This window comes from Callospermophilus lateralis, chromosome 1 (genome assembly GCF_048772815.1).
Source record: "Callospermophilus lateralis isolate mCalLat2 chromosome 1, mCalLat2.hap1, whole genome shotgun sequence".
NCBI lineage: Eukaryota > Metazoa > Chordata > Mammalia > Rodentia > Sciuridae > Callospermophilus > Callospermophilus lateralis.
In genome coordinates, this window is record NC_135305.1 from 40,656,703 (window position 1) to 40,676,741 (window position 20,039).

The following is a 20,039-nucleotide window of genomic DNA, read 5'->3' on the forward strand; positions in this document are numbered from 1 at the left end:
ATTTCAAAACAATATTCTATATTTGAATAAATTCCAAAATGTATAACCTCAAGTAGTGTTATTTGAAAATTCAAAATAAATTAATATTATGCTAGATTGATTTAAGAGAGTGCAGCAGCATTTCTTTCTATATCTTAACTCCTTTGAAAAATTACTAAATTTAATTTTGAACTTGGATTGCCTATGAGTAATATCACTGTAGTGATTCATATCTACTGTCTTCTCTGCCTAAAATTTTATTCTTAAATTCCTATGCCTGTTCAGTTTTATGTTTACTAATCAACAGCTTAAAACATTAATTCATTATATGAGTGCCTACTGTGTGCCATGCAAAAGTCTGTGTTTGGAGGTCTCAGAAGTATATTAAACAGACAAGCATCCTTGCTGTTGCCAAGTTGACATTGCTGTAATCAGAGCTGAGATTACCCAGTCAGCACTCTGGGTTTCTGTTGGAACTTCCACGGCATTTAGGATTTTCAAATTTTAGCTATTTCCTCTCCTGATGTTTGCAACATCTGTATAAATGGTAATGAAATAATGTTCCTCTCATACAAATGTATGGGCTACAGAATGCCTCTGAGCCCTTAATGAATTTTGGTAGGAATGGAGTAATTTATGGATCATCTCTTTTCTTAGGAAACATTCTACAGGCTCAGAAATCTAGGAGTATTTTGTTGATTCCAATACTGTTCATCACCATTGACAGCAACCAGAACCAGACTTATGTGTTTGTTGACTTCCTAGGGCTCAGTTATTTCTTTTCTGTTCATTGAAATGTTATTTATAGTAACAACCTTCATGTCTAACAGCAATTATCTAACTTTCTTTAATTTGGCTGTTGTTAACTAGCTAGTTTTGAGATAATAAATGATTCCTAGTTCTCACCATTACCTCAAAAGACATTTGCAGTTCAATATGAAAATAATATTTAAAATGTTACTGTAATTTTTATTTTGACCATCAGTTACACATTGGTTTATGTTTACGTACTTTACTTTTTGTACTCCAAATTTTTTGTATTCTTCAAAATCATGCACTTCACTTGATACTTATCATGCTATTTTGCAATAGAATTAAAAAGATATTTGTTCTATCTTTGAGCTTTACGGGATGTAATTTTTTTTATTTTGCTTAGAAAACAAATGATAATATTTCATTTACAACATGTCTTCATTTTGTTAATTAGAAGTCAAGAGGATAAAAAAAAAATATTAACAAAGAGTTCCAAGTAACACTTTAGAAAACTAAAGCTGTTTCCTCTATCAGTGAGTTCCTGGGGAGGGGGGGAATTAAAACTAAATTCCCTAGTAATTGCATTTTATCTAATACAGTTCTTTAAAGGACACTGGTCAGAGCTCCAGGGAATATCTGAATAACATTGCTCTGCTCCCTACCATAGCAAATTGTAAATAATTTTTTTTATCCAATTTAAAAGTTTAGAAGAAATTAGAAGTCTGTTTCTTCTGAAAGCATAGAAAAGGCAGAAAATAATTTTGGAAGAACTATTATCATAGGTAAGCTGAAGAATAGGGCCTGTTTATTTGCAAAAATTTTATCATTAAGAGCAATATGGACATGATAAAAGAATGCTGAAGCATATGAAGTACAGGAATTTGAATTACCTTAATGTTTCTGAGTTACCTTAATAATGATGTTCGAGTTACCTTAATAGTGATGCTTAACTGAAATAATGATCTCAAATGATGCTGTACAGAATACCCAAGGCTTTTAGGAATACTAGAGGTACCTGGGGGAGTGAGTAATGGTGGCATTGAGTGTTTAGGGTTCTGATTCATTCAAATACTTCATGTTAAATTGGATCCTTACTAAGGTTTCATTGAAAGACAGACATCTTTAGTTTAAAAGCATTTGAAAATATTTTTAAAATGAGTAAAATGTCTAAGTGATCAAAAAGTATGACACGTAATATCACTCATCTCTTTCAGTGTCTATGTCAGGCTTGGCTAACTGAACACAGGATTTATTCCTTATGTGGACTCAAGACATAGGCTCCAGACAGCTTTCAATCAATCAGACTTGGTGGTTAGTTAAATCCATTTACTAGCTTTGCATAACTATATTCTAGAATTTTATTGGACCTTCAGAACACAAAACACATTTTAGTATAAGAAAGGCATAAGCTAAATATTTCAGTCTAAAAAAGGAAAAGATTAGAAAAAGTCAGCACTTAATTCAGGAAATTGGTCTTGGAAATACAAATTCAGATAATTGAAAATGATTCCTACTGTTTTGTTAATTGTAGACCTCATGAAGTAGAGGCAGTTGAAATCAGTCATTTTTTCTATTAGGGATTTCAGACATAAATAACGTTATTCTATAAATCATAAAATTAAACCATCAAAAAGTTTAAACCTGTCAATTCATGTAAGAGTAGACAATGAAACCTTCATCTCTTTGAAATACATCATATCCTGTCTTCATGTTCCTTGGTTTATACCAAAGAATGGAATTGCATTGATTTAAATTAAAATGCCTCAAAAGTATATTCATAAACATATTTTAAGATTTGCAAAGTAATGAATGCATTAATAGTTCTTATTTAGGATGAATATGATTTCTATACTGCAGAGTCATTTCACAAATTGTAACATAAATTCAGAGTTAATTTTCAAAGGAATCACAATTATTTGTCTCTGTTAACAGGGCTATTTTAATGTGATGCTGGGGCTGAATTTACCTAGGACTCCATTTCAAGGTTGACTTGAAAGTCTTGTGGAAGTTCTGGAAGAAATACGTAAGTGTTCTTTTGGTAATAATATTCTGCTGATTGTGCTTATTCTTATTTTTCTAGAGTTTATTATGTTCTTTAATATTTTGGTTAAGTACTTTTGCCCAAATATTAAAAATGTTTCTGTAGACTGCAGAGACATGTCAAGTATGGCAATAGAAGTATATTTATCACTGTTATTGGACTTCCCATTCCAGTTGGTGCTTCTCTCTTTGTGTATTATATTTGGCTTCACTTTTTACAGTTTAGCATACATTTATGTGAGATATGAAATTTTGAAATATTGAAGAAAACGAGGCAAGAAAGACTGTTGGAGTATTTTGTTAACATTGTGCTGAAATTTTGTTACGCTGTTCTTCAATAATATTGTTTCTAAATTCAATTGATATTGAGGGTTTCAAGATTTAGAGGTATTGAGAAAAAAGGAGGAAACATTTAATAGTTACCATTTTTTTTCTTGAAGGCTTGATTTTCCTTTTAAACTTTTTGCAACTCAAGAAGTCATTTCTTTAGAATATATTTATTTATTTTTTTAATATTGCACATCTTTACGTCTTGTGGTAGTTTTCCTTGATACTTACTATATCAACATTCAAAAGATTCTCAATGAAAATTGTTTTTTCAGTTTCACTATAATGATATTATTTCACTCTAATGATATTATTCAAGCAGTACATCATAGCTTGCCAAATATATATTAAAAGAATTATAAGTAAGAAAGAGACCTAAAATAAATTTTATGTAGTAATGTTACATTTCAAAGCTTCCAATAACTTCATTGTTTCTTTTGAAGCTTTAACCAGAAAGTGCAGATGCCCTGGCAGTGCCCTGACATTTTCAGATTTTTTTTTAATCAAGGGTCACCATGATATTAAGACAGGCCTTGGTATCCTAATTTTCTGCCTTTATGAATTTTTAGAGTTTTTCTCAAGAGTCTCTATAACGTCCTGAAGAGATTTTGTCAATTGCTTTAGTTATAATCAAATACTTACCAGGTATTTTACCTATGAATTTTATAGTTATTTTCATTATTCTACCAACTTTATAATTTTCGAGGTACAAAAATAAAATTATTTCATATTGATCTAGCATTGAAAATTTTCAAAGCATTTTGGCAACTTCTGACTTTGTTTATCTCTCTGGTATGAGTAAGGTTGACGTTGCTATTCTTTGTTTGGTTATGTGGAGAAAATTAGAAGACAGAGAATTACAGTGATTTAGAAAAATAATATAACTTGTCATAATTTTATGGTTAATAGTAAACAATGAGATATTATTAAAACACATTTTCTAAAACCCAATCTTTCTTTCTTCTTTTTTTAAGGAGGGAGATATTATTATTGTTACTATAGATAATGATTATAATAATGATGTCCTCCATATTTGTAAGACCATTTGACATTTAGGTTGTTATTTTATGAGGGAAGGAATATTTATTTGTCTGAAAGTAGAGGGATATAGGTAGGAATTACCTGACAATGAATATCATGGAGCCATGAAAAATACTATTTTTAAAGAGAATCTTCTTCCCAGAATGGAACTTAATTGCATTTGAAGGTAGTTCAAAACTGCTTCTGGAACTTGCTAATTAGAGAGTTATGCTAGTTATGTGCTTACAGTGGCAGGTTTTTTTTTTTTTTTTTTTTTTTTTACATTTTTAAATGAGTGCTAACCCCAAATTGGTGTAAATAATGCATATGCATAATATCCAAGTTTTATTGAAATGGAAAAGTGCATTCTGTAAAAGCATTTATTCTTGGATGCTTATAGGATTATAAACCTTTGAACTGGATGTATTATGATAGGAATAGAGTGATGGAGAGGTAGATTTTGAGTTCAGAGTGATGTGGGTTTGCATCATTACAATAATTTGCTAGCTTTCTATTGACTTTGGTTAATTTTCTTAAGTCTGTGCATCTCAGTCTTCATACAGCAAAAGGGAAAGATATGCCCATTTATTAGATTATTGTAAAAATTTAGCAGTTAATATCTAGCTTCTTCCCTGTCCACCCTATATTACCTTTCTCTTTGGAAAAACAAAAACAAAAATTTGAAAAACATTGAGATGAATCTTTGTTTGCATCTTCCTATTGTATTCTCAAACAAATTGTTTAATTTGATCCTGATTGTATTTCTTCAGTAGTTTAAATAATCTTTCCTGGTTTATATTTCTAAAGTGAATATTTGTGTATGTGGGTAAATGAGTTTTTGTGTGTGTGTGCATGTTTGCTTAAAGATATTTAGTTATTTTCAGAGTGTCCAATTCAAGAGCATAAAATCTAGACAAAATATCAATTTTGGTTATTTCAATACATAACAATTTTTTTCATGTATTTATAGAAAATTGCTACAAGTCTTATAGTTATTAAATATTATGCATCATTTGAGAAAAATACTTGCTCTTTTTTCAAATTGTTAAAAGTAAATGAAGTATGCAGGATACTGGTTTGTCTGAAGAAAGGCTGAATCAGTAAGTGTGATGTATAGTACATTGATATTCGTTGGCAAAAAGAAGCACAGTAAGCAATAATGCAAATAGAGAGGCTGGAGAGTGTAGCTGAAGATAGTGCAAACTTGGAAATCAGATCGCTGGATTTGAATGAAGATTCGAACACAACCCATCATTGTAAAACCTTGTAGAAGTCATAAAAGCTCTCTAACTCTTAAATTTCTTAATGTAGAGAACACATACAACAATACTGGTTTTAGAGATTATTTATGGAGGGCATTGTGAACATTAAAAGAAATGGCTATTTTATTTTTTAGTATATGCATTTCTAAGATTGAATGTGTTTTGGGGTCACTTGGCAAATGTCTTGCATAGTTATTCTAACCTTAGTCAACCACAGATCTTAAAAGAAATGTTCAAATGAGTTAATTATGTGTCTTAGATAGTTCTGGGTGCTGTAGCAAAGTATTGCAGACTGTATGTTTTAAGAACAATAGAAATATTTGTCTCATAATAATAAAGAATGTAAGTCCAAGATCAGGGTGTCAATCCACATGGCCCAGTATCAGGTAAGGGTCCTCTTCCAGGATGCAACATTTTTGTTTGTGTTCTCACATGCTCACATGGCAGAAAGAGAAAGAACTCTCTGGGATCTCTTCCATAGGGCACTAATCCCTTATATGAAGAATCCACACTCATGACCTAATCATCAGGATCGAAATTCTACTATTATAATGGAGGGTTAGGATTTTAAAATGAATTTTGAGGTAACACACTTAGTCTATTAAGTAATATGTTTTTTGTGTTTAGGTTAGATTGTATATTAATTTTCTATTTTTATATGACAAATTTCCACATAGTTGTCAATATACATTTATTTTCTTATGGTTTCTTCTGATAAGGAGTATAGGTGTGACTTAGGTCAGGGTCTTTATAGGCTACAGTCAAAATGTCTGCCAGGCTTCATTTTCATTTGAAACTCAGAGTCATCTTCTAAGCTTACTGGATTTGGCTGAATTCAGATGATACAGTTGCAGGACTGAGCTCCTCAGTTCCTAAAGGCCACTCAGTTGTCCTATCCACGTGCATTCTCCATCCACAGTTCACAGCATTGAGGCTTGCTTTTTTAAAGCCAGCAGGAGAATGTCTACTACATGCTAGCAATATGGAATCATATATATGCATATGTACATATATACATGTTATTTGTATAGGTATGTATATTAAATAATCTTTGGGAGGTGTTGCCCATTACCTTTGCTATATTCTGTTGATTGATAAGAAGTGACAGGTCCTACTCACACTTAAGGAGAAAGAATTATACAAGGCATGAACAAGGGGCCACTCTAAGGTCTGTCTGCCTTAGCATATATTAACCTTCTCTGTTTAAAGTTCACGTAAAAATCATGGGCTGGGGATATAGCTCAGTAGTAGAGCACTTTCCTAGAATGTACAAGATCCTAAGTTCAATTCATCATCACAGCAAAAAATAAATGATTCCTTAAAATTCATGGTAATCTGTTATTTTAATTTGTATAACTATTATATTTAATAAGATATAATATTGTATTCTCAGATGGGTATGCTCATAGTATAGCTCTCAACACACCATTTTACCCTGTCTAAAATTCATCCATTATTTTGAGCTGGCTAAACCACCAGGCTAAATACACCTGAGTCTGGTATTATCCCCTCCAGAATCTGACAAAACCAATTCCCAACCTTTTCTCCTCATAACTTTCATGTGTAGACCTTGAATTGTATGCCTTACACTTGCCCGAAGCTTTGTCAATGAGTATTCTGTTGTTTTATTTCCTTTTTCCAATCTTTTAAAAGCATATTCAAATTTCTTCCTCTTCCATTACACTGTTCTTTATTTCTTCCCTCCTATCTTGCTAGCCCAAGACTTTGTCTGCTAAGTATCGTATCACATCATTTCCTATCCAGGGTTCCAGTTAAATTATTATTTTTCTCATTCCACCTGCCACTGGTAGAGATCAGGGAATGTATGTTACTTGTCTCCTGCAACCTGTGTATAATAGTCTTAGTAAGTATTCACTGCATATATAAAATATCTTTTTGTTTAGAATTGTGGTCCCTCAGCCAGTATTCAGTTGGAGAACACATATTTCAAAGGAGTTCTTCAAAAGTTTTCTCCTCAGACATTAAGTCACTAATCTTTAAATTACTTGTTATTCAGCCATCCTTAAATTACTTTCATGATTTCATTACAACTTATACATTTGGGACTGATTGCATGAAGTACATGAATCACTGATGTCCAAGGGGTGGGCTGTGGTAGGCAGCCTCTATGATGGTCACTGATGTTTCCTGTCTCCTCATTTTCTCATCATGTGTTTTCCTTCCATATATTTACCAGAGTTGGTCTATGTGGCCAACAAAATATGACATAACTGATGTTATGTTGCTTTTCTGACTGATTATACAAGATCTCAAGACATCTGTTCAGGATGTTCTTTTCCTTCTGGTTTCTCATATATGTCTGTCTGCTCCATGGCCTGCTCTGGGAGAGGGAGCTGCTGTGGAGAGATCTTCATAGTAAGAAAGAAACTAAACTCTGAGGGCAGCCACCAGGGAGGAATTGGCAAACAACTAACCACTTCCTGAAGGACACTGAGCCTAAACCACTGAGTTAAACTACTCCAGGATTTCTGACAAATGTTGAGTAACTATGTGAGATCTTAACCGTTTTCTGTTCTAAACTACTAGGTTTGGGAGTAATTTGTTTTACAGCAATAGATAATTAATATATTATGAAATATCTCAGGCCTAAAATTATTTCCAGAAATTTCAGCATGGCTCTTGTCTTTGCAAAGAATACAGGGGTAAATATACCAAATATATGTTCTCTTAGGCAAATGTAAATGACAGATAGGGAGTAGGTACATGTATTTATAAGACAGTAAGCCGAGTGTGAATAAAATTGGAAATGTTTAAATTTCAACTGGGATACTAATTTTGTAACTTAGAGAGGACTCTTAATATCTTGCCCATGGACCATATCAGTATGGAGAGTTATGCTGACTTAGGACTAGGTAGTCCTGGATGTAGATCTGGTACACATTCTCTTGTGGAAGAGTGTGTGGAATAGTTAACACACTCTTCCTTTCACAGGGTCTGGCCTTGTAGAATAGATTCTATTAGTTTTCTCTTAGTTTCTTTCATTGTCCATTATGGAATTTAAATAAGAGTTACACCTATAGATATATGCATACATATTTGGGATGCTATATTTTGAAGTGTTAATTACAAAAATAATACATTTTGTCTCCAGAAATGTAAGTTCAGAAGTATGATTGATTAAGTAATAGAACATTTTTTTCTATAAATTCACATTAAATCATCATTCCAAATTTTACTGTTGTTGATAGGATGAGAGTATCTAGGCAAAAACATGGATTCTATGAAAAAAGAGAAAGAAAATGGAACCTTGTTCACATAAAGATTAGAGTTTACATTTATAATTTTAAATTTGAACCTTGGAGCTATCCACTAGTAAAATTTTTGATACCATTATACAAAATAGCAAAATATGGATTTTAACTGGCCTGCTTTTCAATTCAACTGAACATTAAGTACCTTTTTAATGGTCTTATTTGCTGGGAAGAGGACCATTACAATAATCTGCCTTTTACAGCCCATATCAAATATGAACCAGCATCACTTATTACAAAGTTTGTGCTTTGGGAGACATTTTCACGGCATCTAACAGTTCTACCCCACATTTCTTGGAATTAGTCTTTAATGATATCATTTTCCAAAATGGGTTGTTGCTCAAACTTACTGATTGTTTTGTGGTTAAAATCTCATCCAGCAGCTATATTTAAAATGTCGGATAAATTTGTAAGGAAAGGTGCATTGAAACTACTGTTATATTAGTAATTGTATGAAAATGCTATAGAAGAGGCGCCATGCAGCTTGGATGTTTTTAGTCCCCCCATATGATTCCAAGGGGTGAATATGAAACCTCATTTTTAACTGTTGGCAATTCAAGGTTTTACTATTGTCTGCTGGAGAACAGAGGACTATTACTGTAGGTGTCATGTAAAATAAAGTTAGAGTCTGAAGCCTCCTTTTAGCTGTCAGCATTATTAAGGAGCTCTTCATGTGTTGAACCTGGCACCTGGTATTGTATAAGCAACGCATGTGAGAGCCTGGGGAGAGCTTTTTTTCCCTTCACTGTGGCTTTATTAGGTCTGGCTCACATTTTCACTGTTGCTGTGCCTTATTCCAACTTTCTAGCTTAAACTCACAGCACAGTAGGTCTAATATAGATTGACGCCTTTGCCCGAAGACTGATTGAAAATTGTGTCTGAGTTGCTAATGCTCACTGAACCATTTTATTGAAGATAAAGTAAATAAAATAGATTGCCATATGAGAATTCTCTGAAATCCAATGTAATAATTGGCAGGTTTAAGCCCATATAGAAGACTAAGAAGTGAAACAGAGTACTTTTTGTGTTCAGTGTATTAAGGGATAAATATTTCAGTTAATATTTGGCCTAAACTATTGCTTTTATCATTACAATTAAATGTTAAATATAATTCTCAGTTGACATGTTACTTTTGGAGTTAAACAATGGATTCTCTATAAGAGAACAACATTATTGAAAACTTGAGGCAGTATTTTCATGATTTTTTTTTCTCTTTGTGGCACTTAAGTATATGGATCAGTAGTCTTAGAGAATTTAATAAACAACACAAATGAACAGGTTTGCCAAAGTGCACTCAAGAATCTTAAGGTGAGAAAATTACAGTAAATTTTAGCCTCTTAAAAGATGCTTCTAAAATTGAACCTTTTATTTATTAATCAAAATCATATGTACAGATGAGAACTTCCTTCTTTGGGAAGATGTCCTGTGAATTTTTTTCAACAAGACAATTAGTTTTATTAAAAAATAACCATAAACATATATTTTACATATATTATCATCTGAAATAAATTAGGGAAGGGAAACAAAGAGTGACCTTAGCATCTTAAATGTATTAACTCACGATAGTATTTGATAATGTTGTGACCTATATTGACACATTTAATTTGTAAATTACAAATATCTAAGCACTTGCATGAGATATTTTGGAAGTCTCAAGCAGATAAATGAAGGTATCTTGTTTGATTGCTTGGGTCAGTGTATTAGTCAGTTATTCATTGTTGTTACCAAAGACCTTTAAGAACTACTTAGAGGACGAGAATTTATTTTGGCTCATGGTTTCAGGAGTTTAGTTCATGGTCATCCTACACCATAGCTCTAGGCCCAAGGTGAGGCAGAACATGAAGGAGGAAGTACCTGGGGGAGGAAGACTGTTCAGTTCATGATAGTCAAGAAGCAGAGAAAAAGTGACAGGGACAAAATTATAAACCCCAGAGTCATGGCCCCAGTGATTTACTTACTCCATCCACATCCTACCTGCCTATGGTTACCACCCAGTTAATTCATTTAAGTGGATTAATCCACCAATTAGGTTTTAGCTCTCATAGTCTTATCATTTCTCCTCTGACCATTCTTCAGTTGTCTCACACATAAGCATTTGGAAGACACTTTATATCAAAACCATAACAGATTAAAAGTGAATATTTATAGAAATAAGATAAATAACAGAACTTTGTTATAAAATTTCTGAACTTGCAAATCAAAAATAGTGTTTTTCTTCATCCTTAAAACTTGTCACTTTAATATTTTCTCCTGTAATTTCTCTTGTGATTTTTTTTTCCCAAATTCAGGATGATTTCAGTTTTTAACCTTAAGTATGTACAGTTTTTTAATGTTTTGCTAATACATTTAATTCATTTCTCAAGTAATGATTTATGCTTATTTATTCATTATATCCATTAAATATTTTTTCTTATCTCTCAGTACCCAATAATCCACCAGTTCTTGTAAATATGAAGTTTATTACAGTGATTTCAAATAATTGTGTCATCAGTGATATTAAAGCATGCATTACTTTCTAGTGTGAACAAGCCATCTTAAAGAAACCTTTGGCAATGTTATTTGCCCTTTTAATTAATGTTATCAATTAAGAACTGCTTTAGTTCTTGACTATATCTGACCATTTCCCCTCAATAGAATTTGTTCAGATTCAGGGTTCAGGTGTCAGGCTGAATAATATAGACAAGCCTTGTGTTCTCTTGAGAGTGAACTGAAAGATGAGTTTCTCTTACCTTGTAGATTAGTTTATATAAGTAGGTTTGAAAGTCTAATTATTTATTTATTTTTTACTTTGTTTAGTTTTGTTTTCCTTTGTTTGGTGCCAGGGATTGAACCTAGGGGCACTTACTAAACCACTGAGCCACATCCCCAGCCTCTTTTTATATTTTGAGATAAGTTCTCTATAATTTGCTTAGGATCTTGCTAAGTTGTTGAGGCCGGTTTTGAACCTATGATCCTCCTGCCTCAGCCTCCTGAGCTGCTGGGCCACTGCAATCAGCTGAATACTTCCATATATTTAGTGATTGAGTATCCTTGTTTTAAACTTAACTTCATTGTTCTATTTTGTACATATTTCTCTCTCAATGATCAGTACATGTTAAAGCCCATTCTTCCATTCAGAAGTACATCTTATTTACTTAGTACTATCATCATTTGTCTCCTTTGAGATTTTAGTTTTGAGTAATATTTGGTCTTAGAAAATCATGTCCTAAAAAAATGTTTTCTTGACATGAGAGCCTACCCCTGGGATTCCAACAAGGCTTTGTTCCTTTCACAGCATACCCCAGACTTCTAGCAACATGCCAGTCTGTAGATCAGAGAGCTTGTAGCATAAAGGCTGCACTTAGTGAGTCAGCTGGTATTCTCACCCTTGACTTCTACCTTCTCTCTGTTCAAATTTGCTTTGTTTTGATGTTTAATTCTCCTTTGCAAAATATTTCATTATGGTCTCTTTATTTAGTAGATTTGGGATAGTGTGTGTTCTTTTGGTATTACAGTCTGTTCTCTCAGACATAACCTTTGGCTCCAAATCATCATCATCATCATAATCATAAAATAATAATAAATCTGACAGTTGATTCAGTACTAGATATTCTTCTGAGTGATGCACTGGCATGAACACATTTAATACTCAAACCCTGTGAATTGATTACCTCTGAGATAGGGACCATTATTATCACCGTTTTACAGATGAAGGAATGGAAGCCAGAAAAGTTAAATAATTTGCCAGTTTTATACAGCTGATGTGTGGTGGAACTCAGATTTGAACTAAGACAGTCTGACTCCAGAGTCCTTCAGTGCTCTGTTCTTCAGAAGCATTGCATAGTGATTTTTCTCTTCTACTTGTGACCCAGAACACAGCACACTTTTAGATCTAAAGAGGTTAATGTTTCCGTTTAACACTCCATATGTTAAATGTTTGGAAGCTAACATAGTCTATGAGTTAACTAGTGAATTATAGAATATATCAAAAACATAAACCCCTTAAATTTAAAATATAAAGTTATGGAATATTATATGAAACTCTTTGTAAGAATTTATGAAATCTACTTCAGAAATTGGTAAGAATGACTTGTAATTTGTATGCCAGTCAATTGGAAAGGGATTGCTTTATAATTGTTTTAAAATGTTAGGAAACTAACAATGTATTTTGAAAGTTTATTTTCATTTCTTGATAGGTCTTACTGTTATATAGTTGTAACAAAGACACATTATAACTTAATTCTATAATTTAAAAAGTTCGTATACACCTTATTATATAATTATATAATATAGCATGCAGCATTGTTGTTATTGTTTTTTTATGATACTGGGTATTAAACTGAGGGCCTCATGCATGCTAGGCAAAAGCTCTTTCACTGAGCTACATCCCTGGCCCCTTACGCTGCTTTTGACAGTAAAAAAGGTTTTATTGGTGTTTAACCCTGAACCACAGATAGATTTGGGGACTGTCTTGAGTGAGTTTATAGGTTACTCTTCTTGAAACAGAAATTTCTGGTTGACATTCCAGTATCCTTTTTTCTCTTTTTCTTTGCTAGCAGAGCCCTGATGTTGTTTCAATGTACCTCATTACTATACATGGCATATACTTAATGCAAACTGACATTATCCCATAGATTCTGACCAGATAAAGCCAATTATACTATTATTTTTGCTAATAACTTATTTATATTTTATTATTAAGTTAATAATGTTAAAATAGTCAATGGTAAGGACCTTTTCTAAACCTACATAAGCAAACAAATTTAGTATTTTATAAATTTACTTGGAGCCCCTCTGCCTCTTGACCAAATGAGATAGGAACTGTATTTTTCTGTTTAATCTTTTTTGGTTGAGATATCTTTGTCACTTGCAGTGATAAACATTCTAATTAATACACTCATTTTAATCATTATTTGGGTAGTTGGACCCTTACCAGACTTTGGCTTACAGGGAACTGTATCTGCATAATGCAAGAAGGGTTTAGGGAAGAGGACTGAGCTGCTTCATAGGAAAAACAGAGATGGGAGTTAAGGTGATTTAAGGAATAGAAAAGTGGTTTCTCGGCCTTTTATATTCTGAAAATAGTTTAAGGATATTAAAGAATTACAGAGGAGCTATTTACATTTTCACGTTGGTACAGAGGTATTGCTTAATTTTTCAGTGAAGTTTTATTATAGTAACTCTTTTTCCAATTCTTGCAGCACGTATCCCAAAACACGCATACACATACAATTTCACTTTATGTGCCAAGTGAGAGGGAATGGAAGAGAAATTTGTGCTCTTTTTTTTCTTATTAGAAATGACTACATCTTTGATTCAACTTCTTATTCTCTAACTTAGGCAAATTGTCTGTGTGTGTGTGTGTGTGTGTGTGTGTGTGTATGAAGAAGTTGAATCTCATAAGAGAAACCAATATCATATTATATAGGAGGACCTTTATGATAAATGAGAAACCAATCTACACACCTGCCATGGGAAGGGAAACTGATTAAATAAATGTAATATATCTAAACAATGAATAATGAATAATATTTAGGTAAGTAAATAATGATTAAAGTCCAATTTTAATAATATACATTTTGCTTATTCATAGGAAAATAACTGTTTACCAAAATATTTTCAGTGGTTATTTTGGTGTGATAGTTATGTAAGGGTTTTGCTTATTTAATAACTTCATGTATTAATCAAACTTTGTTCACTGAACATGTATTTTTTTCTAAAATTAAAAAATATATAAAATTTCAAAATTGCAACCAATTGTAATTATCTCATTAGTAATATAATTTATTCTGTATGTAATTAACCAGATTACACTTTGCTCCGACACTCCTAGTTTTAAATATTTAATATATCTTTGCTTATGTTTCTGCTTAGGGTTTTAATACCTATAAACATGATGATGTTGAGGATCATGGATGAAAGCCTTCAAGATTTAAAGTTTTCAGCCATGAAGACTTGAGGTGTTTGTTTTTTTACTGTTTTTTTAGCATTAAATGGCTTATCTTTTTGGATTGTCTCTTATAAAGCCTGAAAAGCACTGTTTTCCATTGTATAAGAAAGAATTAATCCTAAACAAAGGACAAACTAGGCAAGTGCTTCTATGCTCCATTAGGCACAAATTCATTTACATTTTAAAATGTAAATAAATAACTATTTTATAATTTTTGCCTTTACTAATATGAAAATAAATTCTTAGATAAATATTTTGAGATATATAATTTCAAAAATCAATATTGCAAATTAAAATGACATGACAAAATTAAAATATCTTATGAAATAGTCATATAATTGCCTCATGTATAAATAGGATGGTTAAAATAGAGTGATCCATGGGACATCTTTAGGACTATTTTTCAAAATGATGAAAACTAGATAAGTTCTGACAAAACAAATATTATATTGATATACAGTACCATTGAATTTAATAGCAAACTTATTGTGTATTAAAAACATGCAGATTATTAAGCAAAATAAGATTAGGTCCAGTCATAGGTTTTCTGTTTTCATGAAAGTTTGGAAAACAATTTGCAGGAACCAAGGACATTCCTTATTGGTATAACATGGCTACCAAATATAACTTTTCTCTACACGGGTATACAGTATCTCAAATTGTTAACAACCAAAACCTGAAGCACAAATTTCCAAAACTCTACTTACAAAGCAGGTGGCCCCGGTGAAAATCCTGCTTTTGGCATTAGGAGAACTTAGTTCTGGTCTCTGCAACTATTTGAGAACTTGAGCCAGTCCTTTTATCTCCCTGAAGTTCAGATCTGTGATTAATTGGCAGAATATGATTAAATAAAATTGACATTTTACATTAGACTTCTGTGATATCTTTCAAGTATAATATTTTTTACTTCTGTAAAATTAAGTCTCCTAAAACTTGTCAGTATAACTTGGAGCAACCTTCTAAGAATCCTTGTTCAGAAGGACCTGATTTTCCAATATGACTGTTGTGTCTCACGGGCTGATCAACTGCATGCAGCGCTAGGCATTTCTATTTTCTGTATCCTTCTACCTTAATCTTTAGTCAACTCTTCAGTAGTGAAAGTATCATTCATTACTAAACAATGGCATTTTAGAAGGTGAGTGTTAGTGATGGGTGCAATCGAAAGCAGAAGAAAATCTCTAAAGCTGATGACTAGCAGATCTCAATTGTAATTTACTCTTATTGAATTGTAACTTCCAGATTGTGATTATCATCATGATTGCTTAAAAATATTTATTGACTGCTTTCTTGCATATAGTTCTATATTTTGATTGTTTTGACTAAATGCTCTTTAGGAATCTTTATGCTATGACTGATTGGTAGAGGGTGCACTATATGCACAAATTGCTCATCTAATCATTCATCTAACCTTCATAAAACTTAAGAGGCAGTAAATAATCTATCCTATTTTATGATGGAAAACAGAGGCACGTTTCATAACCAGTAAGAATAGAGACAGCTTTTAAACTGAGGTAGTCCAGTTCCAGAATCTATGACTTTAACCTATGATTTTTGGTGGTAGATTCAGTCAGAGATAATTCCATGATAAGCTAAACCTTTGTATGATTCTTCCTTGAATGAGGAAGAGCCCATGAATTGTTTCAGGCCAACAGCAAGTGGCTAAGGTGATAGGATGGGTATTTCTGTAAATATCCCATCTTAAGTGAGATTCCGTCTTAGACTAGAGCAAGAGCGATTCTCCTCCTGGACATGAAGAAGGAGGCTACCATGTTTTGAGAAGGGCTGTGAAATGGCCATTTTTGCAGGGAATTGTCTGTAGCCTCTCAGGACCTGAGACAGCCCAGGGCCTAGAGACCGAAAATATTCAGCCCTCAGTCCTACAAAGATCACTTCTGCCAACAACCTTATGCTCCTCTAAGAGGAACTCAAGGGGCTGGGGATGTGGCTCAAGCGGTAGTGCGCTCGCCTGGCATGCATGCAGCCCGGGTTCGATCCTCAGCACCACATACAAAGATGTTGTGACTGCCGAAAACTGAAAAATAAATATTAAAAATATTCTCTCTCTCTCTCTCTCTCTCTCTCTCTCTCTCTCTCTCTCTCTCTCACTTTCTCTTAAAAAAAAAAAAAAAAGAGGAACTCAAGTTCATGAAAGAGCATAGCTCAGCCAAAACTGAACTGCAGGCTTGTAAGAGCCTGAAAGCATCTAGCTAAGCTGTGACCAGACTCCAGACACTGGAATTGTGGAAAAATAATACATGTGTCTTAAGCTGTTAAATTTGTACTAGCACATTATACATCAAAAGGTAACTAATATAATTATGAACAGTTTAAATAAAACTCCAAATCACTTATTACTAGTTAAATAATTGTAATAGATAATCTGACACTTCGAGTAATTTTTGAAAAATAAGACTGAGATGTTTGGAATCTTCACTGTATGTTATTGTTAAAAATCCTATATACACATAAGAAGTGTGATCGAAGGCAGTGATATTTACACTTGGGAAGATTTGAAGACATTTTTCCAAAACAGGAAATTTTCATTAAAGAATTTTTTTTTTTTATATTTTAAAGGAAATCTTACCTAATAAAGTGAATCTGAAAGCCAGTAAAGAATGCTGGAAGAAGGCTTGTTTGACCAAAGTACTAGAGAAGAGAATAGCTTACACAGAAGCCTTCATCCTTCCTGTCCTCTAGATACCATTGTCCTGATCTCTTTGGAACTTGTAGAAAATATTTTGCCTTTGTTTTCTTGTTAGAAATCAGTTTTTATCCTCACGTTTCCACAGTCTGATCACCCTTCATATTTGTTATTTGTTGTTTGTCTTAGGAATTTAAAACTAGTCTCTGTGTGTGTGTGTGTGTGTGTGTGTGTGTCTCCATCTGTCTGTCTGACTGTATGTCTGTCTTTCTCTCAAGATAATGGGGAGATATGAGGAGGGAGAAGGGTTAATATCAGGGACTGACATGGAGAAAACTATGTTATATATGCATTTATGAATATGTCATAATGAATCCCACTACAATATATACTACAATGCACTAAAAAATCTTTTTGACAATATGCTTTTCATCTCAACTTTTTGAGATGAAAATTATTATTTCTTTACCATTTAGTTGGTCAGTTGAAAATTTTATGACTCATTTTGATTGATAATTTACAAAATAGGATAATTTATATTAAAGTACAGGATATGAAACTCAACTTTGACAGTATAGACTGAGATTTCAAGATATTTTATACTTTATGGCACAGGCATTGTCATCAATGTATTAAATATTTTTATAAAACTTGTTTAATATTTAAATCACACTTATGATGTAATGTAGAGTATATCATAATTTATAGAATAACAAACATATATGAGATCTACTTTAAAATTTTGAACTTCTCACTGTGGGATCGATTGTTTGTTTATGACACTGTAATTTGAGTGACCTAGTATTTATGTACACGGAAAGTAGCCTCTAGCAAACAAAATAACAAACAATCTAGCTTCTGCCTTTTAATTAATATGGGTTTCTTATTTTTACATCTTAAACTCTTTGGTGATTAATCACTTGGAGAATTCTAATTGTGTGAGGGATGGTTCAATGCTAAACTTCAGAAAAAATAAAAATAAATTTTCTTTACAGTACCCTTCAATTTTACATTCTAAAATAGATTTTTATTGAAAATTCTATAAATTGAGCATCAAGTGACTTCTGTTCTTTCTCTATAATAAACCATGCTATTTAATTATATATTATCTTTATTGATAATAATTAATATTTCCCACCTGTTCTTGAGATCTAAAAAAGGAGTTTAAAATGTTTCTGTAACAAATGTAAAAGCAAAACATATCAGAATAGAATGCAATTCTGTATGCCGAAAACACCTTACATGTGTAGTTAAATAGTTTGCTAGCTACCACATGCATATTTTAAGTATTTATGTAATTTTTTACTATGCCCTCTTATTCTGTATAGTTTTAAAGGTTGTTTATATCATTAGAATTAGAATGGAAAAAAAAATACAACATTCTTGACCTCTTCTGGATTTTCTGACGTTCAGTCATTTAAAAGGTTTGTAAGATGTTTAATTACCAAATGGTATGATCATTATTCATCTCATCATTTGATATATAACGTCAACTGAATTGCCTCCCTGGAGTGCACTGTGCTTCACAGATCAATAGATTTACCAAGAGCTTGAAGGAGAGCTTTAAACATTCATTGAAAAGGAAAAATATATCCCTCTTGTAAATGGCTTATGTAGTCATTTCATTGGCTTCATAATTATTTTATTTACTTCTGTGAATAAATCTCCTTACAACAATAGTTTTAGAGTATTACATCTCCTTTAAGTAAATTAAATTATAGTGTTAATCAGATTTCTTTTACTCAAATGCATTGAAAATTCGATAGTAGAGAAGTACAGAGGTAGGCTTCTTGAATACAATCTGTATTTGAGATCCATCTTGCATTACTTTTATTTAAATGACTCCCAATATTTATATACCCCCCACAAAAGTAATTCTTAAAAAAACATTATTTTATCTTATATTTAGTCCTTGTTGATTTATGAGGAAATTGTTTGAACTAGAAAGGGAATTACTCCTTACATCCTGCTACCCCTTAAATGCTTATCAGTTTTGACAAAATCCCATTGAAATGCAGTTAATAATAATTTAAAAGCTAAAATTTGTTGAGTGCTTGCTCTGTACCAGCACTTTTACTCACTTAACACATATTAATTTATTTAATATCCCACCACTTTTTTTTTTTTGAGAGAGAGAGAGAGAGAGAGAGAGAGAGAGAATTTTTTAGTTTTCAGCAGACACAACATCTTTGTATGTGGTTCTGAGGATCGAACCCAGGCCGCATGCATGCCAGGCGAGCGCTCTACCGCTTGAGCCACATCCCCAGCCCTAATATCTCACCACTCTTATGATGTGTAGATACTGCTTTTCCAAATTTTACTGTTGAGTTACATTATTTGCCTAAGGTCAGGTAACTAATAAATAGAACAAACAGATTTGTGCCCCTGTATGTTGGTCTTAACTATTCATACATACTGTCTCTTCAACACAGGGTAGAAAAACATAGACTTTAAAAACTATATATTCATGATTATGTTTGTCATCATAAAAAATATTCTAAACTATCACTTTTAGCTCTACTCTAAAACACAGCAATTTGGGGAATGGAATTTACATCTTAAAGTAGTAGGATATTCAGTGTCATATTAGTCAATAAGTTTTGCACCTGATATTTGATTTCAGCCTACTTACAATCTAGTATATCAACCTATTACTATTATTATTTATATCATGAATCTGGAAGAAGATGGAACTTTTAGACCAGAAATAAAGAGCTGTATTAGTTTTTATACCACAGCAATTAGCATGAGCATCAGCATGCTTGCATTAGTTTTATTTGTCCCCAGGTACTGCAGAAGTGATCAGGTATGGCCCA

At 32.4% G+C, this 20,039-nt stretch overlaps 1 protein-coding gene across 1 annotated transcript in view; it reads left to right on the top strand.

Moving 5' to 3' along the window:
• Positions 1-2,707: 2,707 nt before the first annotated feature.
• The window catches only part of Foxp2 (forkhead box P2), a 374,093-nt gene continuing 356,761 nt past the window's right edge, over positions 2,708-20,039 (top strand). The window contains exon 1 of the mRNA XM_076861639.2: positions 2,708-2,755. The gene's annotated coding sequence lies outside the window, so the exon portion shown is untranslated. The remainder of the gene's footprint in view (positions 2,756-20,039) is intronic.